This window comes from Bos indicus, chromosome 15 (genome assembly GCF_029378745.1).
Source record: "Bos indicus isolate NIAB-ARS_2022 breed Sahiwal x Tharparkar chromosome 15, NIAB-ARS_B.indTharparkar_mat_pri_1.0, whole genome shotgun sequence".
Taxonomy (NCBI): Eukaryota; Metazoa; Chordata; class Mammalia; order Artiodactyla; family Bovidae; genus Bos; species Bos indicus.
Window position 1 is genome coordinate 79,004,732 of NC_091774.1, and position 9,286 is coordinate 79,014,017.

A 9,286-nucleotide genomic window follows, 5' to 3' on the forward strand; every position below is an offset into this window, starting at 1 on the left:
GCTTCCTATATGATTTAATGATTTAAAATAAATTATACTCTAAATGAGGATTACGGGATTTTCTTTAAATTGTCTTGTTTGTAGCTCATGGAAAACACCCCAATCACAATTGTCTGGGGTGTGAATCCCCAAAGTCACTCAGGTAGACTTAAATATACAGCATGATCCCTAAGTTTAGTCACAAGTGTGGCTCACCCTCGGGAGTGCCTCTATTTTTTAATGAGAACAAAATGTAATTTTCTTGATGACTTTACTGAAATATACTTTGGAAGAGGTTACAATACTCTTATTACAAGCTACAACAATTTTCATTAAATATAAGTATTTTTGTTAAATACTTTTCAAGATTCTTATTTAAAGAAGTCTTCAGTAAATTAATCTATAAAGACTACATGGCTTCTGGTGAGTTGTTTAAGTGATTTACTTTAATTCTGATGTGGGAAACTCTGAAATCAACAATATTTTTGGCAGAGAAACACCTATGCAACCCTAGTAGCAATGAAGTGGTATTCATTTAATTCATTGCAGGGGAAGAATACAAGATATTGAACTTATTTCTTCTATCGTTAAGATTCATGGGACGCATTTAATTTGGAACTTTGCGTATATAGCTGAATGAAGTCCTTGATGGACATTCAAGTAGTACTATTTGTTTTCAATTAAAAATAAAAAAAATTGGGAAATATTAAAAAGAAATCTTTAAAACTGTAGAGAAATATGCTAGACTTTGCATTAAATTTTTTTAATTTTTTTTTTATTTATTTTATTTTATTTAACTTTACAATATTGTATTGGTTTTGCCACATATCAAAATTAATCTGCCACAGGTATACATGTGTTCCCCATCCTGAACCCTCCTCGCTCCTCCCTCTCCATACCATCCCTCTGGGTCGTCCCAGTGCACCAGCCCCAAGCATCCAGTATCGTTCATCGAACCTGGACTGGCGACTCGTTTCATATATGATATTATACATATTTCATTAAATTTTTTGAGTTTAAAATCATGCAGGTGAAAGCAAGTTGGAACAGTACAGCAAACTTGAGTTCTGAATTAAACCCCAAAGTAGTCTCTAATATGTTGCCTGGTATTTGGTATTAAAAGGTAATAATGGTTTTATATACCAAAAAGTGTGTATTTTGTGCACAAAAATCAAAATTGCTGCAGTGAGTAAAACAAAAGAAGTAGCAATCAAGCAGTCTAGATCATGCAGTGATACTGTGCATGCTAAGTCACTTCAGTCCTTTCTGACTCTTTATAAACAACCGTACAGACTGTAGCCCACTAGGCTCCTCTGCCCAAGGGATTCTCCAAGCAAGAATAGCAGAGTGTGTTGCCATACACTCCTCCAGGGGGTTTTTCCCAACCCAGGGATAGAACCCGTGTCTCTTATGTCTGCTGCCTTGGTAGTTTAGTTCTTTTAGAGTTCACAGAAATCCAGACAGAAGAGTTCAGATTATAGGTAGTTTGTATGGAAATGATTTTGAATATGGGTAAGCATTTGAGCATGATTTTAAACTAAGATTGAATGAAAATTAGTCCTGAAGATGGCTGTAGGTAGGCTAAATAAAGACAGCTGCTAAATAGAGGTGTGGTAGGTAGCAATAAAGATGGGAGTGTATTTTGAAGAATATGTTCATTTTGCCCTGATTAAATTTTTCACAGCCTTAACCTTGGATGGAAAGGAAATCATAGAGATACAGACAAGGACAGGGAAAAATGGACAAAACAAATCTTATGCCTTGACGGCTTGAGACATTAATGGAAATGTGCAGCTAAGAAGGAAATATTAGAAAAGAATTAAGTAAGAAGAAGATTTCCTCTGTGTATGCATTTTTTCTATTCCTTAGTCACTATTTGCCCCATTTCAGACTTGGTAAAATTATAGGTGATGCTACATTGTAGAATATTTTGAGGTTATGTATTTCAAATTCAAAGTAAACATGAAAAACAGCATAGAAAACAAGAGAAGAAACTAAATTTGGTGGGGGCCATTTATTACATGTGAAATTCAAGTCTTAAATGTTTTAGAAAATACTTAAAGTTGGACTTCCTTGATAGCTCAGCTGCTAAAGAATCTGCCTGCAATGCATGGGACCCCAGGTCGATTCCTGGGTTGGGAAGATCTGCTGGAGAAGGGATAGGCTACCAACTCCAGTATTTCTGGTCTTCCCTTGTGACTCAGCTGGTAAAAAATCTACGCATAATGTGGGAGACCTGGGTCAATCCCTGCGTTGGAAAGATCCCCTGGAGAAGGGAATGGCTACCCACTCCAGTATTCTAAACTAAATTTGATGTGGGGCAATTATTACATGTGAAATTAAAGTCTTAAATGTTTTATAAAATAATTCACTAATTTAAGTTATATTTTATACATAATTGTGTAGTAAGAACAAATTTTTAGAATTATATTCTAAAGGTAAGGTTTCAGAGAGCTTAACTTGTCAGAGACATATTAATAAGTGACTGAGGTTTAATTTGAAGGCAAGTTGACCTGATTAAAGAGTCTAGATTGTTAACAAGACATCATTCATATTCTCTAGGAGATACAATATGAGATCTTTTACCAAGGGTTGGCCAGTTGGTAAAATCATTAGGAAAGGTAAACCTGAGGCTTCTCTGATGAGATGGGTGCTGAATCTCTCAGTTGTATGACTTGCGACTCCATGGACTGTAGCCCGCCAGGCTCCTCCGTCCATCAGATTTCACCAGCAAGGATACTGGAGTGGGTTGCCAGTTCTGTCCCCTGCGGATATTCCTGACAGAGGATTGAACTCATGTCCCTTGCATCTCCTGCACTATCAGGAGGATTCTTTACCACCACACTACCGGGGAAGCCTCTCTTTGATCGGAGAGCACTAAGGAAAAGTGAGAGAAAAACAGGACATCTTGAGCAGTTAGAATGGCCTGAGCAAACATAAGAATTTGCAAGTGCAATCAACAAGTTCAATTAAATGAAGCTAAAGAAAGTAATTATCCATGTAGAAAAAAGGGAGACAGAGCTGAGAAGGTTGAGAAAATTGAAACAAAGACAAATTATGAGTCACTGTGACACTCAGTTCTCTCCAGTCCACCCTCTCCTTGCCCCTCCATCAGAAGCCGACTTGCACTCTCCACACCTGTAGACACATGGTATACCGTTTGGGCTCCAACTGTGTCTTATTTGCATTCCTGGGAAATTCCAGACTTCACCACTGCAGACCAGTCCCCTGTCCAGGCTGGGAAAAAAATACCCTCTATTTCTGTCATGTCTGGTTGCTTAGGGTGAACTCTCTGGTTTTCCCTGGCAGGAACCATAATGATGGATATGAGAAATCAGAGTGCTGGAATCACCTTCATCCTCTCGGGCTTCTCAGAATACCCGCAGCTCCAGGTGCCCCTCTTCTTGGTCTTCTTGGCCGTCTATACTGTCTCTGTGGTGGGGAATCTGGGTATGATTGTGATCATCAGAATCAATCCCAAACTTCACACCCCCATGTACTTCTTTCTCAGACATCTCTCCTTTCTTGATTTTTGTTACTCTTCTGTAACCACACCCAAAATCTTAGAGATCTTGGTTGCGGACACAAGGACTATCTCCTACGTGGGTTGCATGATGCAGTTCTTCCTTGGTTGCACACTTGTGATTACGGAGACGTTTATGTTAGCAGTGATGGCCTATGACCGGTTTGTGGCTGTTTGTAACCCCCTGCTCTACACAGTTGCTATGTCTCCTAAGCTCTGCAGCCTCCTGGTCGCTGGAACCTACACATGGGGTGGACTGTGTTCCTTGACTATCACGTGTTCTCTTTTGAAGCTGACCTTCTGCGGTTCTAATTGTCATACATCACTTTGGCTGTGAGTATTCTGCCATCATCTCTGCCGCTTGCTCTGACTCTTATTTCAGTAAGATGACATGTTTTATCATTGCTACTCTCAATGAGGTGTGTAGCCTCCTGATTATCCTTGCCTCTTATATTTTCATAATTGTCACAATCATCAAGCTACCCTCAGCTGGTGGACTCCAAAAAGCCTTCTCCACCTGTGCCTCCCACCTGACCGCCATCACCATTTTCCATGGGGTCATGCTTCTTCTCTATTGTGTACCCAACTCCGGAAGCTCATGGCTCTTCATCAAAGTAGCCACTGTGCTTTACACAGTAGTGATCCCCATGCTAAATCCCCTTATCTACAGCCTTAGAAATAATGATGTGAAGGAGACCATCAGAAAATTAGTCAACACCAAAATGTTTTCTCACCCAATGTAATTTTGAGTGAGAAGAGAGATAGAGGTTCTTTATTTTTATGTTTTAATATTAATTTATTTATTTTAATTGGAGGTTAATTACTTTACAATATTGTATTGGTTTTTTCATACATCAACATGAATCCGCCACAGGTATACACGTGTTCCCCATCCTGAACCCCCATCCATCCTCCCTCCTTGTAACATCCCTCTGGGTCGTCTCAGTGCACCAACCCCAAGCATCCAGTATCATGCATTGAACCTGGACTGTCGATTTGTTTCATATATGATATTACACATGTTTCCACATCATTCCCCCAAATCATCCCACCCTCTCCCTCTCCCACAGAGTCCAAAAGACTGTTCTTTGTGCTTTATACAGTGTGTTGATGGTTATTACGTTTTCCTTCGAATGTGTGCTTCTCCGCTGATTAGTGTCCTACACTTTGTGACCCGTTCTCTGTCCATGGGGAATCTCATGTCAAGAATACTGGAGTGGGTTGCCATGCCCTCCTCCAGGGGATCTTCCCAAGCCAGGGATGGAACTCATGTCTCCCAAAGTGCAAGTTGATTCTTTAGTGTCTGAGACACAATGGGATACAATCTCTTGAGAAAATTATATATATATATACATATATATATATATATACATATATATATCACATGAATATAATGTGATTTTTAAACTGTACTGTGATTTTAAAATCTCACCTTCAGTTTAAAAGAAAAAAAGAAATAAAATTATGTTTATGTCTCACATTCAGAGTGTTTTAGGCAAAATAAATAATGATCATCTAATGCTGTCCATGGGCTTCCCTGTGGCTTAGATGGTAAAGAATCTGCCTGGAATATGGGAGACCTGGGTTCTTTCCCTGGGTAGGCAAGATCCCCTAGAAGAGGGCATGACAACCCACTCCAGTATTCTTGCCTGGAAAATGCCCACGGGCAGAGGAGCCTGGTGGACTACAGTCCATGGGGTCATAAAGAGTTGGATAAAACTGAGCAACTAAGCACAGCACAGCAAAAGGCTGTCCACATTCTAAAATCCTCAGAATTTGCAAATGATTTCTGTTCCATGTCTTTTTTCTGTTTCTCTTCCTTTCCTTTCTCTTTTTCTGTCAAATTATGAAATGTGATAAATAGGTAGACAAGTAATTTTGTATAATCATCCTGTATGTTACTTTCTTCAAGAAATTAAAGACATTATCAGTTCTTCACAGCATATCTGTAAGCATTTTTCTAGTCACTGTGCCTCTCTGATGCCTCTAGAAGCAAACTCCATTGCGGTGTTCAGAGATTTTTCTTCTAAACAGAGAATAGGTTATGAGAGTTAAAACTTAACTTTATCACTTTTTAAATTTGTATTATTAAAACTTTAGAGTATATTCCCTTATGTCTGGCTTATTTGGCTCAGCATTTTGTTTCAAAAGAATTTTTAAGTGATTGACTGTAACAGTAGTTCCATTTTTGGTGCTGAAGAATTTCCACAAAATAAATACATTGATATGATAATATGTTTATTCATACTACTACTACAAATGGAATTTGGCTATTTCTTCTTCTTTATTGATGTATTATTTATTTACAGTGCTATAATAATTTTAGATGCACAACATAGTGATTCATTATGTTTTTAGATTATACACTATTAAAACTTAGTGGCTCAGTGGGTAAAGAACCTGCCTGCAATGCAGGTGATGCTAGAGATATGGGTTTGATTCCTGGGTGGGGAAGATCCCCTAGAGGAGGGCACGACAACCCAATCCCATGGGCAGAGGAGCCTGGTGGGCTAGAGTCCATGGGCTTGCAAAGAGTTGGACACAATTGAAGTGACTGAGCACAGCACAGCACACAAAGGATAATAGGTAAAACTTACGGCGCTAGACAGCGGTATCCTTGTAGCTTATCTATTTTATACAGAGTATTTTGTATAGTTTATACTCCAAAATTGCCCCTCCTCCTTTCCTCTATAAAGTCTGCAAATAATTGCAAGTCTCTCAAACAATTGTTGGAGAGAATTAAAGGGAAATATTGTGCATTGTGGGTGAGAATGCAAATTGGTATAGCCAATTGCATACTGTATGGAAAACAGTATGGAGTTTTGTACACACACACACACACACACACACACAAAAGGTAAAAATAGAACTACCATATGAGCAGCAATTTCACTCCTGGCTATTTCACCTTTTTTGTCTTTAATGGAAATGCTGCATGAACATTTTTACAGAAGTATGTGCTAGTGCCGGGGTCCAGCCCCGGCTGATCCAGAGTATTCGAAGGGGAGACGGCGTCGGCGACCTATTCAAATGGTAATTAGAGATATAAAGAGTGATAGAATGAGGATAGCTCAGTAGGAAAATTCGGTGGAGAAAAGAGGCTGAGTAGCTTGGTTTACGTGGGAGACCAATAAAACTTCAAGACAAGAAGTTTGCACCATTTATGTTGGCCGCAGGCGCCCTTTCGAATAGCGGAAGGTGCCCCACCCTAGACACCTGCTCAAGTGGGTCTTAGAAGCCCAGGCATAATTAGTAAGCATGGTGGGTTCCGTGCTCCAGATGGAGACTTCAGCCAGAATTTAAAGGGAAGAATGACATGGGGAGACCAAGCGTTGGTGAGCAAGGCCCGTAGCTTTATTTTATATACCCTAAGTTACACATAGAGGATAATAGGGGATGCAAAGTCAGCAGTTTTTGATCCTTATCAAAAACCAGGGTTTCTTTCCTGCAAATTTATCGTATACAAATGGTTTAGGTGATTTACATCATCTTCTGGCCAGAAGGCCTACTCACATTTTATGACTCTTGACAAGGACTTATCAACAAAGACTTATTTTCTTTAAGAGTAATTATTTTAAGGTTTGGCGCCATCTTCCGAAGATAAAATTGCATTCCTATAGGGTGGATGTGTAATGGGTTTACAACAAAGGAAAGAATTTATTACCTTAAGGGTCTAAAGTTACTAACACCAAGGCCACTACTTATTTTTTCTACATACCAACTATTAATTAATACATATTCAAGGATACAATTCAGGGGATGTGAAAACTTGGCAGCAAGCATTGGCTCATCAATGAAATCTTTTACTAGTTTTATTCTGACAGTTTCTAACTCTCTGAGAGGCTCTAAGCTATTTGAATATCTTAAGCTTCCCCGTGCCTCTCAAGGCTGGGAGACTGTAAACAATCTTATGCATAGCTGTAGGAGTCTGGGTAAACTTGTCAGGTGAGTTAGAGAGCCATCTGAGGGGTTTGGATTTAAATACTCCTAGTTGCCCAGGAACTTTATTAATTGGAGCTGTAAGTTAACTCTTTGACAGAGAGAGTGAGATGGTGGTAGGGGACAGCCCCCAGTAAAGTCAGAGGTGAGAACACAAAGCAATAAAGTAGGCAGACTCTGGTTTTTTGGGGGTAGATGCTCGAGAACATCCGGGGAGACTCCCGAGGCTCGATCCCGCCTTTGCGTACGCCGAGCCTCCTTCTTCATGACCTTTGTCACGAGCGGAATGTCTCTCGCCGGCTCCCGGCATGCTAGATTGCACATGAGCACTCACTGTGGGAGGTATGCCCTGTCTCTGAGTGTTCTGGATGGAAGGGAGCTTGTTTCCGATATTGTGCTTGGTGCCATCAAACAATTTTCCAATGTAGATGGATTCATTTAAATTCCAGCTATATTGTATGTGGGTTCTAATTATTGTCCATTCTTGCCAACATTTAATATGGTCATCAATCAGTTCAGTTCAGTTCAGTCACTCAGTCGTGTCCGACTCTTTGTGATCCCATGAATCGCAGCAGGCCAGGCCTCCCTGTCCATCACCAACTCCCAGAGTTCACTCAGACTCACGTCCATCGAGTCAGTGATGCCAGTCTGTGAGTAGGGGTACTTCATTTTGGTGATGAATTCAATTCCACTTTACTAATGTAGCTGAATTCCTATAATTTAGTTATTAGTCATTTGACTTGTTTTACTTCTATGTGAAGGGCCTATTCAGGTTTTTTTTAAACCTATTTTTCTATTATGTTGTTAATATTTTATTATGAAATATGTATTTCATTATGCATTGTAAATAAAAGTCCTTTGATGTGTGTATCATGAATATTTTCTTCTAGATTGTGGCTTGTCTATTCACTCTGTTGGTGATGTATTTAGGGGCACACATTTCCTTATGTTTAATGAATTAATGAATCAATGTTTATCAAACCATTTCTTTACACAGTGAAGTGCTTCTAATGTCTTATTTAAGCTCCACTTCTTAACACCAAAATAATAAAGTTATTCATGTTTTATGTGCTAAATTATCAAAAATTTCATACAGTATTATATTTATACTCTACCCCTCTATTATCAATTTGGGGTTTTCTTTTCTCTTTTTACATTGATTTTTAAATTTATTTCAAACAAAGAGTAAAGTTTGATGGAGCATGACTATAAGCTAATTTTATATTTTGACTTATTGGCCTACTTATTACTTATTGGCCTATATTTACCCCAGAAATACTTATTGAAAAATTCACTCATTTTAACACTGCTCTTGGTGCCAGAATATTCATAAAGTAAACATCAGTATATCTATAGTTCTGTATGCTTCTAGGTGTTTTATAATCAGAACTGTCCTTAACTCATAGGCTTTGACATCACGTTGAGCAACTCTTAAAAAGTTACTCTTAATCTTGCAGAGTGTTTAAGATATTCTTTATCTTTACCTGTTAAAACAAACTTTAGAATTATTCTTGTTTAGATTTAGCGTAGAAATACAGTCAAATTGTAGATTGATTTGCAGAGAATGATGTTTGCATCCTCAAGTCTTCTAGATCATAAGCATGCTACATTATTATGTTTATTTATATTTACTTCATGTTTTACAATATAAGATATATCATATTTTTTATAAAGTTCTTACATATTTTTAAAATTCTGGATGTGTGATTATTATTCATACTATTTTAAATGTCATTTGTAAAATGTGTATTGTTTTTCAATTAGGATTCAATGCATTTTGGCAACTCTAAAAATATCTCTTAATAATTTTATAATTTATTTGTAGATTATTTTGGATTTTCAACA

At 38.2% G+C, this 9,286-nt stretch overlaps 1 pseudogene; it reads left to right on the forward strand.

The window, feature by feature from the left end:
• Positions 1 to 3,296: 3,296 nt before the first annotated feature.
• Positions 3,297 to 4,245, forward strand: LOC109569076 (olfactory receptor 1165-like; annotated as a pseudogene).
• The last annotated feature ends 5,041 nt before the right edge of the window (positions 4,246 to 9,286 follow it).